This window comes from Sus scrofa, chromosome 10 (genome assembly GCF_054392235.1).
Source record: "Sus scrofa isolate SSC_HxYL_T2T_F1_AM1 chromosome 10, Sscrofa_HxYL_maternal_Yorkshire_Landrace_v2.0, whole genome shotgun sequence".
Taxonomy (NCBI): Eukaryota; Metazoa; Chordata; class Mammalia; order Artiodactyla; family Suidae; genus Sus; species Sus scrofa.
In genome coordinates this window covers 24,864,360-24,881,048 of record NC_139392.1, presented here as the reverse complement: position 1 = coordinate 24,881,048, position 16,689 = coordinate 24,864,360, and the positions used below count along the sequence as shown (strand labels likewise).

The 16,689-nt window shown below is 37.5% G+C and overlaps 1 long non-coding RNA gene across 3 annotated transcripts in view; it reads right to left on the bottom strand.

Annotated features, from left to right (window-relative positions):
- LOC110255654 (uncharacterized) overlaps positions 1-14,864 on the bottom strand; it is a 163,951-nt gene extending 149,087 nt beyond the window's left edge. For all 3 annotated transcript variants that reach the window (XR_002336257.2, XR_014818260.1, XR_014818261.1), the window contains exon 1: positions 14,822-14,864. This is a non-coding gene — a long non-coding RNA (uncharacterized LOC110255654). The remainder of the gene's footprint in view (positions 1-14,821) is intronic.
- Between the last annotated feature and the right edge of the window lie 1,825 nt (positions 14,865-16,689).

Here is a 16,689-nt window from a genome sequence, read left to right as displayed (position 1 = left end):
AACAGCTGCAGTTGTTGGTTCTGTAGTAACGACTCTTCCCTCATTCCTGTAATTTGTGTTTTTTCTCTTTTATTTTCAAACATCTTGCTGGTGGTTTGTCAATGGTCTTGATCTTTTCAAAGAAACAATTGTTTTGCATTACTTTTCTCTATGAAAAAACAGCCTATTATGTGATATTTTATTAAAATTTTTGCACTGATTTATTAAATAAGTTAATATAACATATTCATTTAAATCTGTAATTCAATATATAATTAGAATAAATATATATAACTATATAATATGTAAATAAATACATTATATTATTATAATTACCTTTATTGTTTCTTTATTTCTGTTTTGATTTGCTTTTGTAGTGTCTCTAGTTAACAGTATAGGTATCATTTTAGACCTTTATTTCCCAATGTAGATGTTTAGTGCTATAAATTTTCATTTATATACTGATTTAATTTCACTAATTCATTTAATTCAGTTTTCCCTTTGTTTCTTTGACCCAGGTTATTTAGTTGCCAAATATTTGGGTATTTTCTAGATATCCTTCTGTTATTGATTTCCAAATTACTAACTGTGGTCAGATAATAAATCTGATGATTTAGATCCTTTTAAATTTACTGAGTTTTTTTTAATGAGTCAGGATACAGTCTTCCTTGGTAAATATTTTGTGTACACTTTAAATGAGTTAACATTCTGCTATTTTTATGTAGAATATATATACATAAACCTCAATTAGGTCGAATTGATTAATAATATTGTTCAAATCTATGCTTTAAATGATTTTCTGTCTACCAATTATTAAGAGAAAGATGTTGAAATTATTGACTATAACTATTGGTTTCCCATAGCTTTATAGTTCTATCATATATTCCATGATGTATTTTTTCATATATTGTGAAGCTCTGTTATAAAGTACATAAACATTCAGGGTTGTTATATCCTCTTCACAAATTGACTTTTTTATTGGAATGAACTTCCTTATCTCTTTCTATGATCTGAAATAAAATTTTGCTTATATTAATATAACCACTCCAGTTTTTTTATTAGTATTAGCATGATGTATCTTTTTTTAATCTTTTAACATAATTGTGTTTATATTTTGCATAGATTCTCATAGGCAGCATATAATTGTTTTGCTTTTTTATACATTTGACAGTCTCTGTGTTTTAAAAGTGCTATTTATACCATTTACATTTAATATGTGTATCATTATGATTGTATTTAAATCTACCATTTGCTAATTATTTTCTATATAACTCATTCCTTTTTTGTTCTTCTTTGCTCATGGATCTACCTTCTTTTGAATCAACTGATTATTTTTAAATTAATTTACTTCACCATTGTTGGCTTATTAGGTGTGTTTTGTTGTTATTTCAATATCTGAAGTGTACATATTTAACACATCACAGTCTACCTGCATGCAATATTATATCACATTATAGAGAGGATAAGAACAATACAATAGCATATATTTCTTTTCCCACTCCAGGTCTTTGTGCTATTATCATACATTTTAGTTCTACATTTGTTATAAATCCTACAATAAAAATGTAGTTTTGGTTTTAAATATCAAATTAACATTAACAATTTTATTGACATATTTTACCTGTCACAAAATCTACCCATATCAAATGTACAATTCAAGGATTTGTAATAACTTTACCAAGTGGTACAGCCATTATAATACACCAATTTTAGAACATTTTCATTTTTCAGTAATGTCATTTGTGCCAATTCACAGTTAATTCCTTTTTCACTCATAGCTCCAGGCAACTACTAATATAAAATTGCCTTTTCTGGACATTTTGTTTAAATTAAGTCGTACAATATTTGGTCTCTTTCTTATTACTGATTCATTTAATTACTGGTAATTCATATATTCATATTTTCTATTTCTTCCCAGTTCAGTCATGAAGAAGACAGTACATTTCTAGAAATTAGTCCGTTTTTTCCTAGGTTGCCCATTCTGTTGGTGTATAATTGTTTCTAGTAATCTGTTATGAGTCTGTATTACTGGGGTGTCAGTTGTAACTTCTAAATGAAAATTCTGTCATTACTTTTTCATACATTTCTTCTCTTCCTTTATCTCTTTTTGGTATTTCCATTATAGTATTATCTCTTTTTGTCATTATCCCACAGTTCTTGGTAATCTGTTCTAGTTTTTCAGGCTTTTTTTTTTTTTTTTCCTTTTTTCTTTTCAATGTTTGCGGTTTCTCTTGAGATATTCTCAAGCTTAGAACTTATTTCCTTAGTGGTATTCAATCCATTAATAGGCTGGCAAAGGCATTCTTCATTTACGTTATCGTATTTTTTTTTTTTATCTCTAGAATTTCTTTCGCGTTCCTAGGATTTCTGTCTCTCTGCTTGCTTGCCCATCTGTTCTTTTGCTGTCTACTGTATGCCCATCTGGTTCTGATGCTTGTTCTGTCTCTTCACATTTTGAGGGTTTTCCCTCCTTTTAGTACGCCTTTTAATTTTCCCTTGATAATCAGACAAGCATGAGTATTGGCTTGAAAGAACTGCTGTAAGTAATTAGGCCTTTAGTTATGTGATAGAGTTGGCTGAGATTAAGTATTTCTATAACCTATGACTAGGTGTCAGTCTTTGCCTGTGCCTATGGCTTATAAACTTTACAAGTATTTCTTAGCTTCTGTCTTTCCTCTTATGTGGGAGAAGAAGGCTAGCATTGACTGACGTTGGGTCATTTAAGCTCTGATAATACTTCAGTAGGCTAGGCTCTGGTTAACTGATTCTCCTGAGGGCAGGCCTTGCTAAGAAGTAAAGAATGCTCTGACATATTTCCAAAGGTAAAATTCCTTTTTTTTTCCCCACTGCCAGAAGCAGGAGGGGAGTCTTCTCTGATATTTACTATGAAAACCTGGTTGAATCCCTGAAAGCAAATCTCACAAGATTGTGAGGGTCCCACTGTCATTGGGTCACCCTGGAGTTTTCGAATCTTGGAGTTGTCCACACTGATCCTGCAGCAATTGTCAATTACAGTTCAAGTTTTCCTACCTGTAACTCATTTCCTGGGTGAATCTCTGCTCTGAGTACAGCTGTGCTTCCCTATATTTGCTTGTCTGTCTCTCCAGTATTGATTTAACCTGTGTTCTTACCTTGCTTATCGACCCAGGAAGAGATCTTAATTTTTTTTTCAGTCTGTTGAGCTTTTCACTCAATGTTAGGACAAAGTGGGGACTTCCAAGATCCTTACATTTAGAACCCAAGATCAGCAGTCTACATTTAACTCTCAAAGAAGCTGCCGTACTGTTTTCCAAAATGATTGCAGCATTCCATATTTCCATAAGTAATGTCCACTTTCTTCACATTCTCATTAATAATTGTTAATTTAAAAAATTTTTCTTATAGCTGTTCTAGTGTGTAAGAAATGATATCCCTTTGTGGTTTTAATTTTCGTTTCTCTAATTTGTTGAGCAAACTTTACATGCTTGTTAATATAGCATCTGTCATGAAATATCTATTCATATATTTTATCCTTTTTTTTTTTTTTTGCTTGTTGAAGACAATCCAGTCTTCTTATTTATGGTTTGTAAGAATTCTTTATATATTATGGATACAAGTTCTTTATTGGATATGTGTTTTGCTACTATTTTCTTCAGTTTTTTGCTTATCTTTTCTTCTTCTTAATGGTGTATTTAGAAGTGCACATGCTATACTTCTTAATGGTGTATTTAGAAGTTTTGCATTTCAGTGAGGTCCAAGTTATCAGCTTTTTCTTCAATGGACTCTGCTTTTGTTATCTTAATTAGGAAATCTTTGCCTAGCTCAAGTCTTCATGATTTTACCCCATGCTTTTCCCCCAAGTTTTTATTGTTTTCCCTCTTCCATTTGAGTCAGTGATTCATTTTGAGTCAATTTCTGTTTGTGGTATAGGCAAAGATGTAAGTTTTGTTTTGTTTTGTTTTTGGCATGTGAATATACTTCTGTCCCAGTGTCATTGTTGAATAGTCAATCCTTTCCCCAAATGAACTGCCTTTACACCAAGTCAAAAAGCAATGAACTAAACAACTAATTATCCTGTAAAGTTATTTAAAAAATAATAAATCTCAGCTTAAAATGTCCACATTTTTTCCATTCCTGATGTTCTCCATTCCTTTTATAGCTACAGATTTCCCCATGTTATTATTTTCTTTCTGCCTGAAGACTTTTCCTTAACATTTCTTATATGTTGGTGAAGAATACTTTCAAATTTCAGATGTCTGAAAAAAAGTATCTCACTTTCCTTTTTGATAGATATTTTTGCATAGCATAGAATTCTGACAAGTGTTTTTTAATTCCTGTTTCATTTTGATAAGAAGTACTTCATTCTTATCTTTATTCCTCTAAATGACTCTTTTTCTTTATTCTGCTTTTAATATCTTCTTCTTATAATTGGTTTTAAGTAAATTGATTATGAGGTGCCTTTGTGTAGTTTTCCTAATGATTCTTTCACTTGTGCTTCATTGAGCTTCTTTGATCTGCGAATTTAGAACATTCATCAAATTTGGAGGAAAATTAGCCATTATTTCTTCAAATATCTTTATATACCCATCTCTCTCCCCTCTTCTTCAAGCCCCCTGATTACGTGCATATTAGGCTGCTTGAAATTGTCCCACATTTTACTGTTCTATTTTTTATTTTGTTTTTTATTTTTCTAGGTCACGGTTATGTTACTTAGAAAGAGTTTGATTCATTTAAGATTTGCTTTTAAGCTTTCTTTGGCAGGACCAGAGCAGCCTACAGCAGTCTTGGGATGATTTTGCCCCCATAATTGAGGCAATATCCTCACAGAACTCTACCTGATTCCCTATGTATTCCAAAATTTTTCTCTCTCTGGCTAGTGGGAATACAAAGTATTCTAGGTCCTTTGTGAGCCCTGAGGACTCCTTTCAGGTGATTCTTTACCTGCCCTCAGGCTATTTCTTGATGTGCATGTTCTTCTCAGTGATCAGCTAGAAAGGAAAAGTGGAGAGTTCTCTGCAAACATCTGGAATTCTACTACCATGTGATTGTCTTCGCTCCAATTCCCTGCTCTGCAAACACCAGAGCCATTGTCTCTTAGACTTTCAACTCTGTCCTCAACTCCAGGATGGCTTGATCTGGGTTCAACCTCCCTGCACTGTGGCTTAGAAATTCTCAACACAGCAATCTGGAGAAAGTTTAGGGTTTCACCTGCTTATTTTCTGTTTCTTCGAGACATTTAAAAATATTGATAAAGTTTATTTTCAGATTTATTATGCTTATTGGGATCAGGTATGATTTGGCATACAACATAACTGATATATACATTTTAGGACTATACCTACCTCAATTATTAAGGCTAAAACCATTTCTGAAGAGAATCTGTAAAAGGACATATTGAAAATATGATTACATAGCAGGTAAACCATATTTGAAAAGCCAAGAAAAAGCAGTTCACCTGTGGAGGGGAAACTGCTCTCCATATTTATGCATTTTCCCATTTAGCTGCCATCAAAAGTAATTGCTGATATCAAAAGTATCTTGCTGGGATTGTTCCATTTGCTGGAATGCAACAAAAATGCTATCCATTTATAATGTCAGTCCTTTCTACAATGAATTTCATCGAAGAGTGTTAAGAGACAGCTTTCGAGTTCATCTGGTAGTTCAACTTCCTTACTTTACACATGAGAAAGTCAAGCCCTGATATGTTAATCCATTTATTTCATACCACAAAACAAAACAAACAGAAAACCTTTCAGAGTTCATGTTTAGAGGACAGAACCCAGGGAATCTGATCTTAGGGTGTTGTACTTTTCTGTTTTCCAAATAATCAAGTTGACTCAGAACAGGAGAACATAACTGCATGTATTTCACTGGTGGAAAACTATTTCAGTAAATACAGGCTTAGATCAGCCTAGGCAGTAACTTGTCATTTATACCTTAGTGTATCTCTTATGCCTGAGAGCCGTGGCCATGTGTCAGCCACAGTCCTGGCGTTTAAAACTTCATCTCAAATGGCTTGGTAAAGGCAGTTTTTTTTTTGTAACTTTATGGCCACACCCATGGTATATGGAAGTGTTCCCAGGCCAGGCACTGATTCCAAGCTTCAGCGGCAACCTACACTGCAGGTGCGGCAATGCCGGATCCTTTAACCCACTGTGCCAGACTGGGGATAAAACCCACATCTCAGCAGAGACCCAAGCCACTGTCCTACAGCAGGAACTCCAGTAAAGGCAATTTTGATAGTGGGATTTACAGAAGTATAAAGAGAGGTAGGAGAGAAAGAATGGATATGGAGATAACTGAGGACCAGCAACAGTGGGAAGTTATCACTCTACTTTTTTTGTAATGATAATGTAGGGCTGAAATTGCAAGAGAAATTAGTTTCACAGGGACTCAGTGAGAGGCTTCTTCATAGGTGCTATAGTCAGGGAGAAATGTACCTACTCTCTGAAACACTGTGCCAAAGAGAGAGGGATCAGAGAAGAAATATCCCAAGTTCTTTCTCTTTCTGCCTTCAGTTTCCTGCCAGTATTCCTCAGCGTCTGAACCCAGCTGGAAACCAGCTTATTAGGAAACCAACTGACATAGCCTGTGGTGTTCAGCTTCCTGCACCACAGAAGAGCTGAAATAGGGAAAGAAGGAGTATGGACACAGAGAATAACCAGCACAGTTACAAAGACTCAATTCCAAAGACAGTTCCTGGATGGATTTTTGTTAAGATGCTGTTTTTGAGGAAGAAGGGATATCTTCATTACCTAGAACATTTTTTCACAAATAACCATAAATAATTTTGAGCTTTAGGGGTCATACCAGGTAAAAGAAGTCACCACTTGGAGTTTTAAACACGTCCTATGTCAACCTCATTCTTTCTCTCATTTCAAAGCTACTTAGAAATAAGGAGAATTATGTGTGTTTGTCAAATGCTTCCATTAGGGTAATTAAGATGAGGATTAAAATCTGATCATTGCATCTAGTTTGGAGATGGGTCACTTTGAAAGAGATGTTGGTGTATTGTTGATGATGAAAATCTGCTGAAATGTTTTTAAGAGAGAATTGTAAGAAAGTGTAATTATTTCTTTGTGCATTCTGTTGTACAAGGGAAAAGAGAAATGGCTCAGAAACTGGCAAAGAAAGCTGGACCAAAGGTTTCATTGTAATCAGGAAAAGGGCATAAATGGCAATAATAAAAATAAAGAGAAAGATATTTTGATGTGGGAGGAAAAGAGAAGAATTGCTAAAATTATCCTTGAAGAGAACGTAGGCGACCTATTGGAACAAGGAAATGATGAGCAAAGATTGCCAGGATCTCAAATCACAGGCATCATTTTCCCGACCATCACCAAAGATAACATTATTATTGATTCCACGAAGTGGGTCTTGATACCTGGGTAGGAGCCTGAAGGCCACATGGAACTTGCTATATACCACTAGGTTCTTAGGGTTTCAGTGGTTGGAACATACTGGAACATCCTTCCAAAGTAAAAGATAAATTGCTAAATCTTGCATCCCATAATTCACAAAAGGAAGCTTTTGTGGGTAGACCTCCTTCGGTACAGGAGACAACCCATTCTACACATGGGAAAGTTGAGCCTGCCCTGATGGCATGGGCACTGGGGATCTAGGTCACATCACCGGGTAAACCACCAAGACCAGTGGAGGGGTTAGCTGAGGGCAAGAATTAGAACAGGTGATGGAGGAGGGAGCTAAGAGGTACCCACTGTCCCAACTGCACCAACTACACTTCCCAGTTTCAACCTCAAGATGGTAATTCTCCTACCCCTCTATGAACCTTCTTGAAAAGCCCATAAAGGGCTACACAAATATAAGATCAGCCACTGGGTTTGTGCTAACATTTCTATCAGTAAATCATTCACACGTCAGAACACTGTCCTGCTGGGTGGTATCAGCCTGGATAGGTCTGAGAGCCAAAAACAACTGATGAAATGCCTGAGATGAAAATGATTTTTAAAAAAGTAGACTCTGCAGAAATCCTCCCACAGGAAGCAGCAGTTAACAGAAATGTACAAGTGAGTACTTAGCGAATTCCTCTGAGATCCAATAAGAACTCCCCAATAAGTTGTTCAGATTTGAAAATGAATATGCTTCCTCTTGCAAGCAGCTCTCTTGCTCCCTGTAGGATGGTCCTTCAGGGAGTTACCTGGATATTCACGTTGCAAATCAGGAGAATGGCCACACCATCATTACTTAACTGAGACCTGAGGCATTACTGTGAGGGAACTGCCCCAGTTATGGACCTCTGAGTCCCTAGAACTGCCTGGTGGGATGGTTGGGCTGGGCAGGCCTTGGGGCCACAGGGAAAAACCACCTGATCAGTACTGGTGCCTGAAATTCAACTACTATGCATTCATTTTTTTTTTTACAACCATTTACTGCTTGCCTCTTACATGTCAGGAACTCTACTTGGCATTTTAGGGTTTAAAAGTAAATAAGACACAGACCTTGCTGTCCTGAGACTTCAAGTTTTTAAGATTTTTTTTTTTTAATCCAGAAGCTCTCATGCTGTAGAGGTGACTTGATTGGATCTGCAGGTCTGGGCCAGGGCCCAGGAATCTGCATATTTAGCCAGCTCCCATGGTGATTCTGATGTTACTGGTGATTGGATTCCACTTTGAGAAGCACTTCTCCACCATGTATGAAAGGTTAGTTGGAGCTGAAAACGAGATCTCATGGGAGGAAAGAAATCACAAAGGGGAAAATAGAAGAATGCAATGAAAGCTGTGGTTATGTTACCGTTTCAAATTAGGGAGGTTTTTTTGCTGGTTTGTTTTTAGCCCATTTAATGAAATGTTAGTGAAAGGCTCAGGTCTAGATTCAAAGATGAAACTTGGGATGAGCTCAGGGACGATAATGGGAGCTGCAGTCAGCATCAGCTTTGCCCCCTTGGAAAGCAGGTAGTGTCTGGGGAAGGATGCTCTCCAGATGCTGTTACCTTTCTGTCCGGCCTGAGCTCAGTCTACTCTCCCCGTAACTAGGTGGACTTCAGAGGAGCCATCAATCCCATTTCCCTCCTTGCTTTTAAGAGCCTCCAGGAGATATATTCAATCAGTAGGTACATTCTCTTTCTTTTTTTTTTTTTAAATGATTTTATTTTTTCCATTATAGTTGGTTTACAGTGTTCTGTCAATTTTCTACTGCACAGCAAAGTGACCCAGTCACACATATTTATATACATTCTTTTTCTCACATCATCCTCCATCAGGCTCCATCACAAGTGACTAGATAGAGTTCCCAGTGCTACACAGCGGGATCTTATTGCTTATCCATTCCAAAAGGCAAGAGTTTGCATCTATGAACCCCAGACTTCCAGTCCATCCCACTCCCACTCCCTCCCCCTTGGCCACCACAAGTCTGTTCTCCAAGTCCATGAGTTTCCTTTCTGCGGAAACGTTCATTTGTGTTTTTTGAAATGTGGGGGTCACATCTATGAGGAAAACTTTGGTAGCATTTCAGGTTAATGCTCAAAGGAAACCATCAAAAAAGTGGTTTCGGAGTGCTGGCACATTTTTATTTGTTGTCCTTGTATCCAGCCCATCTTTCCCTGCCCTCGTAGCTGCCATCTGCCTTCTGCTATCTTGCCATTCTCTTAGGGTTGCTGAAGCCTCACTGCTTATCTCAGCCTCTGAGGAGTTACCTCTGTCTCTTTTCATTACAGAAAAAAAAAAAACAAAAAAAAAACAAAAGGGAGAAAATTATCCTTTTAAACATTTTTATCCTTTTCACCCCTTAAATAGAAATGATTGTCTAAGTAGTCTTGGCACTTTTAAAATATGATCCCGCTATGATAAGAGCTTCACGTTTTGTTCGGAACACAGTCCACATACTTTTGAAAAAAATTTATGGCCAGTTAATAAAGCCTCTGTTTGTTTCTAATATCGATGCTGTGGTCAAAACACTTGTCACAGTAATAAACAACAGCATAATTAGAACTACTTCAATGAATTTAGGTCAACGTATCACTCTCTTAGAACACATTTTAAATTTATCACAATTACAGCCTGGGGAAAATTTGGCTTTTTGGCATTCACTAGTTTGTCATTATTTTGAGAGCAAATTGTTCTCAACCCAGAGTTCAAGTACAGAGACAATAAAGCACAATGGCTGAATAAATGGGTTTTGACTGTCCTGAAAGGGTTTAGTTTGTATTCCTCCCATAGCAAATAATAATTATTTCGGGGTTTCTCATGATTTTAAACAATGGTATTTTTTTCCCCTAAAATTGCCTATTGAACTCTATAAAAATTATAAGTTATATTTATTTATGCTCACTTTGGACTGTGCTGAACACCTTATGTAGTTGCTTCATTTTATAGATGAGAGGGTTGAGTCTTAGAAGGTTTAAGTATCTCTAAGGTCATATATTTAAGGAGTGACAGAGCTAGAAACAGAATGCAGCAGCTCTGGCAGAAAATTCTACACATGGTAAGTTTCCTCTGACATCCAGAGTTATCAAGTTCCCCCAAAAGCTTGTAAAAATAGTGTCTTAAGGATGGAGGTACACAATAATATCCACTGCTTCAGCGAGGCCAAAGGAGGATGCAAATTGAAAAAAGGGACCTTAAATAAGATGCTGATGTGAGTGCAGGCAACTCTGGAAAGAAGCATCCCTGGGAACAGAGTGCTCAGAGCCGGACAGAAAAAGATAAAAGTGTGATGGCTGCATGTAGTCTGTGTGGTATCATGGTCTGATTGTTTTCAATTCCTGGAAATGCTTAGGATCTAAGGAGGCAAGACATGTGGTGTCTTGTTGGAACAGAAGACAAGGGGGTGTGGAGCCAAATGAGCAAGAGGAAGGATAGTATGGAATGACACTGGAGAAGTGAGGTAAGAGAAGTTTCAGAGGGGCCTTGTGGAAAGACACTGGGAGGTTTGAAGCAAAGGAAGGTGATTATATGATACATAGTTTCCTGCAATCACTGTGCATGCTGCCTGGTGAATGAGTTGTAGGAGGACAAGGCAGGAAGCAGAGAACCCATGATGGGTTTAACTAAAGACATTTAAGCAATCAAATGTCCATCAACAGAAAAATGGATAAAGAAGATTTGGTACATATATACAATGGAATATTACTCAGCCATAAAAAAGAACAGAAATAATGCCATTTGCAGCAACAGGAATGGACCTAGAGATTATCATACGAAGTGGGATAAGTCAGACAGAGAAAGACAAACTTCATATGAGATCACAAATATCTGAAACCTAACAAAAAAATGATATAAGGGAATTTATAAAACAGAAACAGACTCAAAGATATTGAAACCAAATTCATGGTTACTAAAGGGGAAACATGGGGCAGGAGGGATACATTAGGGGGTTGAGATTGACATATACACACTACAATATATAAAATAGTTTACAAAGGCATACTGTACAGCACAGGATAATCTACTTAATACAATGTAATAACCTATATGGGAAAAATATGAAAAAAGCAGATATATGTATAATATATATATCTATATATATGATTAATGAGAAGCTACTGTATAGCATAGGAAAATCTATTCAATACTTTGTAATAACAGATGTGGGAAAAAATAATGGATGTATTTAGACGTATGACTAATTTACCTTGCTGTACATCTGACATTAATACATTGTAAATCAACTATATGCTAATGAAATTAAATTAGAAAAAGAAGTTTAACTAAGGTGATGGGTTTAACTAAAGAGGAGATGAGTAGGAGTTCTCTTATGGTGCAGTAGCTTAAGGATGTGGCCTTATTACTGAACCAGCCAGAGTTGCTGCTCTGGCCTGTGGCATGGGTTGGCTCTCTGGTGAGGGAATTTCTACATGCCTTGGGTGTGGCCAAGAAAAAAAAAAAAAGGAAGATATGAGTGGCCTCTATATATATACTAGGAGTGGAGCCAATAGGAATTGGCCCTGGATTGGAGAGGAAGAAAAAAGTCAAGGATGACTCCTTGAGATGACAGGAGAGGGCTGGCTGGTGGTGGTTTTCTTGAGAAGGATTAGGATCAGAAGCTCAGGGAAAAATCAAAAGTTCTAATTTTGGACATTTTAAGGTGTTCTTCTAAAGCTCCAAGAGAAGATTTTTAAGTAGACCCCTATTACATGGTCACGACATGAAGCTGGGATTCTGGGTCTCCCTGGAGGAAGTCACAGAAATGGTGGGTGGGTGGGGTATGACTCTGGGCCAACAGGAGTGAAGGGCATGCAAGGGAGGTTGTCCCTGAAGATGGGGCGTGGAGTTGGGGTGAAGGTAAGAGATCCTTCATCACAGTTTCTATGGAAAAGTGACCCCCAGTACCAGCTTCAGTACAGGTGAAGCAGGAAGGTTTCCAGCTGTTGCATCAGCTACTCCAGTCTGGATAGAATTTTCACTCAGGTTGGCAACTGCTCCAAGTCCTGGTGATACAGATGAGTATGATCCCAGGTACCCAACAGACTCAGACAGGCCACCCTTACACTCACAGGTAACCCCCAGATCTGCAGAGGTTGTTCTGTTCCTGGAGAGAGCTTCTGGCCCTGCATTTACCCCTTCTACAGCCGCCAGTGGACTTTCCTCCCAGAGAGAGCTTCCCCGGAGATTCTAAGGTGAAGTCCTTTCTTTCTATTCTGTCATGTTGTGTGACATCTCTGGACAAGGACTATTTATTTCTGTCAGGGTTCTCCCTCTGGCAGGGCATCCACCACAGCAGGGGCTAACTGATCCTAAGAATACTGCCTCTAAAATGAGTCCGTCATTTTAGTTGTACGAATTATTCTAGCAATAAGGGAGCCGTTCTGTGACTATGAACACTTTCTTCTTCTTCTTTTTTTTTTTTTCCATTTTAGACATAAGGGGTGGCATCAGCTGTTTGTGAATCCAGAACATTCTCTCTGGACCATTCTCAAAGAAACACGTCATTCAAAGCTGTGTCAATAGAGAATTAAAACTTCCACATGACTAGGTATTCAAAATGTAAATACAGCCAGTGATGGCATTTTAGAAACCCCAAAGTAAAAACTTTACCACCAAAGGGAAAAAATAGCTTGAAAAGAGGACAGCGGGACAAATGAGGACAGCTTGCCTTTTTCAGCTTATTTTTGTTGGATTCATTTTGAGTTTTGTAAACTGAGCTCCAGTTAGATCTTGAGGAGAAAAATCTAACTGACATAATTCACTAAGTCAACCCTCACACAAAAAGGTTTTGAACATCAAGGCACCATTAGCAGCTTTCTAGCTTCAAGTGTTGAGTGATTGGTTTAAACAGGGCTAAATATATAACTATAAATATATCAAATAAGAGGAGGGAAAATAAAGCTTCATGTGTTCTTTAATGCGATAACCAAAACAACAACAACAACAAGATCTAGTCTTCTCTTTTAAGATCTACTCTTCTCTTAAAAAAAAATCAAACCTAAAATTGCATTTGCTTTATTTTTCTCTACCAAATGTATACTCTTTCTTTCTACCAAACTTGAACGATTTGAAAATGCTAAAATATACAACAAACAGGCTCTAAAATTACATAAAGCAGAAGATGCCACAAGGAAATTTTGTTTCCTGGGTAAAAATGTATTTTTTTTTAAAAAAAAATCTTTTTCTCTTAATGTCACAACTTTTACTCCTCTTCAATCCGACTATTCGAATCTCAACCATGTATTATATGCTCAACCAAAAAACAAATGGACTTCTTTGGGGGACTAAGATTACTCATTTGGGGGTGAGGATGCCTAAATTTTTGGCTAATTCTATACAATGTGTGCCAGCTGGGCTTTGCATGTTTGACTGTTTATGGGCAGGTACCATGCCACACAACACAGCATTCTGATTTTTTACCCCTGGGCTTAGAGTGTTGCTTTGTGGCCAAGAATCCTACGCTCATATGTAACTCAGGGGAAGTCAAAGGACTGACTCGAAGTGTTCACAAGTAGTCTCACAATATTCAAATCATCTCCACCATATCATTAGGTTCTCAACATTAAACTCACATTAAAAAAAAAAGTCTATGCTGAAAGAAAGTAGTAAGAAAGAAACTCAATTCCAAACAATAGGCCATACAAGCTCGTCGTGAAGTATTATTTTGCGTGACTTTCAAAGAGGAACACATCCCCCCTCTGGAAGAAGAAATGAAATCGGCCAGTTGAAACCAATGTCTTCAAACACACATTGTTTTAACTGCATGTATTTCTACCCAACCCTCAAAGTCTAATAAAAATGTCAAACATGGTAAATGCATTTAAAGGAGCAGAGTCCTGCTCCATGCATTAAGTGAAGAATGACAGTTGCTTGGATGTTTTTAAAGTTTCACATAGAGTGACCTTGGTGAATGAGATAAAGACAACGATTCAGACAAAAAAAAAAAAAAAAAAGTGAAACCATCAGTAGATTTTATACTCCAAAAGAAATTTGGGAGTTTGTTCTTTCTTCCTTTTTTTTTTTCTTCCCCTTGAAAATATTTCCTTCAGTTTCTTTTATTTCTAAATAAATATGAGGGCTAGATTTTTAAGTAAAGAGGTGATTGTAAGCACATTAACATTTCTACCAGACAGCAAAGACAGTGCTGGCCAGTCCACCCAACAGAGAATGCAGCTTGGCGCTGAGCCGGGGCCACTGCACCGACGCGCCCTCCTCTCCATCACCCAGGGAGGACCAGGAGCTCCCCATGCTGCCCTGAACTTTCGTTTAGGACAACACCGCCGTGGTGCTGCGCACCCAGAGGTGTGCTTTTATTTCAATCCCAGATTTCAAAGCCAAAGCCAAAGCCAAATCCAAGGCGTGGTCTCCACTAGGACTTTAAATAAAGTCAAACAGAATAAAATTCCCTTACTAGCGTTTGTTCTAAACTGCCTTGGCCAGATGGCTTCTTAGAGGGAAAGGGAAAAAGGGGGGATACTCACGCTTGACTTCCTTTCCTGCTGGCGGGCTGTGATGATTGCTAATGACCCACAGCTGTACATGCTCCCCCCACCTCTACCCCCTGCCCACCCCCACCTTCCCACTTCCTTCTTATTTAAGCTTTTCTCCAGTCGGACTTGCACAGAGGGAGGTGGGAGGAAGTTTTATGATGGATCAACCTTCACCACTCATCGTGGGTCTGGCTTCTCATGAAACCTGAACAGGGCAGCAGGCTCTGCTCCAAAGCTTATAGCTCTGGAAAAAAAAAAAAAAAAAAAAAAAAAAAACAACTTATAGCTCTACACTTTCTAGTTTTTCTAAATGTCCCAACAAATATTGTTGCATTGATTGATGAAAAGCAGTTTCAACATGGCCCTTAATTTTTTGAATAGATCAGCCGCTCCATACATGGCTACAAAAGCTAGATGAGTTCTGAACTCAGAAGACTTCCTCCTTTCTAGAATTCTGCATCTGTAGAAAGAGGGACAGGCAGACCGAGAGAGGAGTTTTGCTATAAATATTCTTATGAATAAATCCCTTGTGTTTGCCACCTCTGCTACCTTCATCACCTAAATTGGTTTATACCCGTTGGGCTGGGAACCGCTTTCAGTGAGTGAGCCTTTAGGTAGAGGACTTGAAATGTCTTTAAGACGCTGTCTAGTCTAGACTTGTTGGTATAAAACAGATCTGTCTTGCCACCTGTCCTCATCCCCCACATCACGTGCCCCCTGCAAATGCTCTCATGATCCATTCTCAAAATCTAGGCTATGGCTGTTGCCAGGCAAAGCTTTGGGTTATTACTATCATTAATATTAATATTACTGAGGCTGACTGCTACCGTTATTAATAGTATGAAACTAATGCTATCAACTCTAATACTGAAATAAAACTAATATTGTCCATATTAATATTTATTATGATGATCAATATTAATGCCTAGACTTTTTCGTTGCCATGATTTCTGGAGTCTCTGATGGAACCTCTCTCATGTTTAGGGGCCCCTGTTGTTAACTCCTGGTTTCCACTGCTCTTCGAGCTGTGAGAGAGCAAAACACAAGTTTGGCATTGATTTGCACGATCCACTTGTTGGTCATCAGCCTGCTTATTTTTTATTTAGTGTAGTCTTTTTTTATTTTAAAGTTCAGTGACTCCCACTCAAAATAGCCTTCTGTGGAAATAATGTAAAATATGAAAATGTGTTCTTTGAATTCTTCGATTTTCTCCTCGTATAGCCTTTTTTATCTCTTGTGTTCTATGAAACATTTCCTTTTACCTGGAATAAACTAAACCCACCCCCTGCATTTCGAAATCCTAGTTACTCCTAGTTCCAGTGCAAAGTCACTTCTCCTGGCAAAGTTCTCTGATCACCCAAGCTCTCTCCTTGTCCAAACTCCACAGTATTGATCATGCACTTCTTACTCACCACCCTGTATTAAAGTTATTCATGTACATTATCTATGCCCCTGCCTTTCCTATATTCCTTCTCCAGATTAGAAAGTCCATGGTATAGAAGATACATCACTGAAATCCCTACTGATTTCTTGTAACAGCACCCCACTAGGCATTTTTCTGGGTTTTTTTGAATGACATCTCTTGATTTATCCTGATATTTATCTCACCTATTTCAAAACAGGTCATATATAACACACACACACACACACACACACACACACATGAGAGAGATAAATGTTTTATTATATTTTAGAATGCAGTTACCCAATCATTTCATAAAGCTATTCCATCTATTAATAGTCTCTCCCACTTACAAACAAAACAATTCTCAGTCTGTCCACTGTGCTTGTTCAGCTATCATTCTAGTTCTCCTCTTTCAGACAAACTTTTGCTTGTTATCTTTTTTTAATTTTTTTGT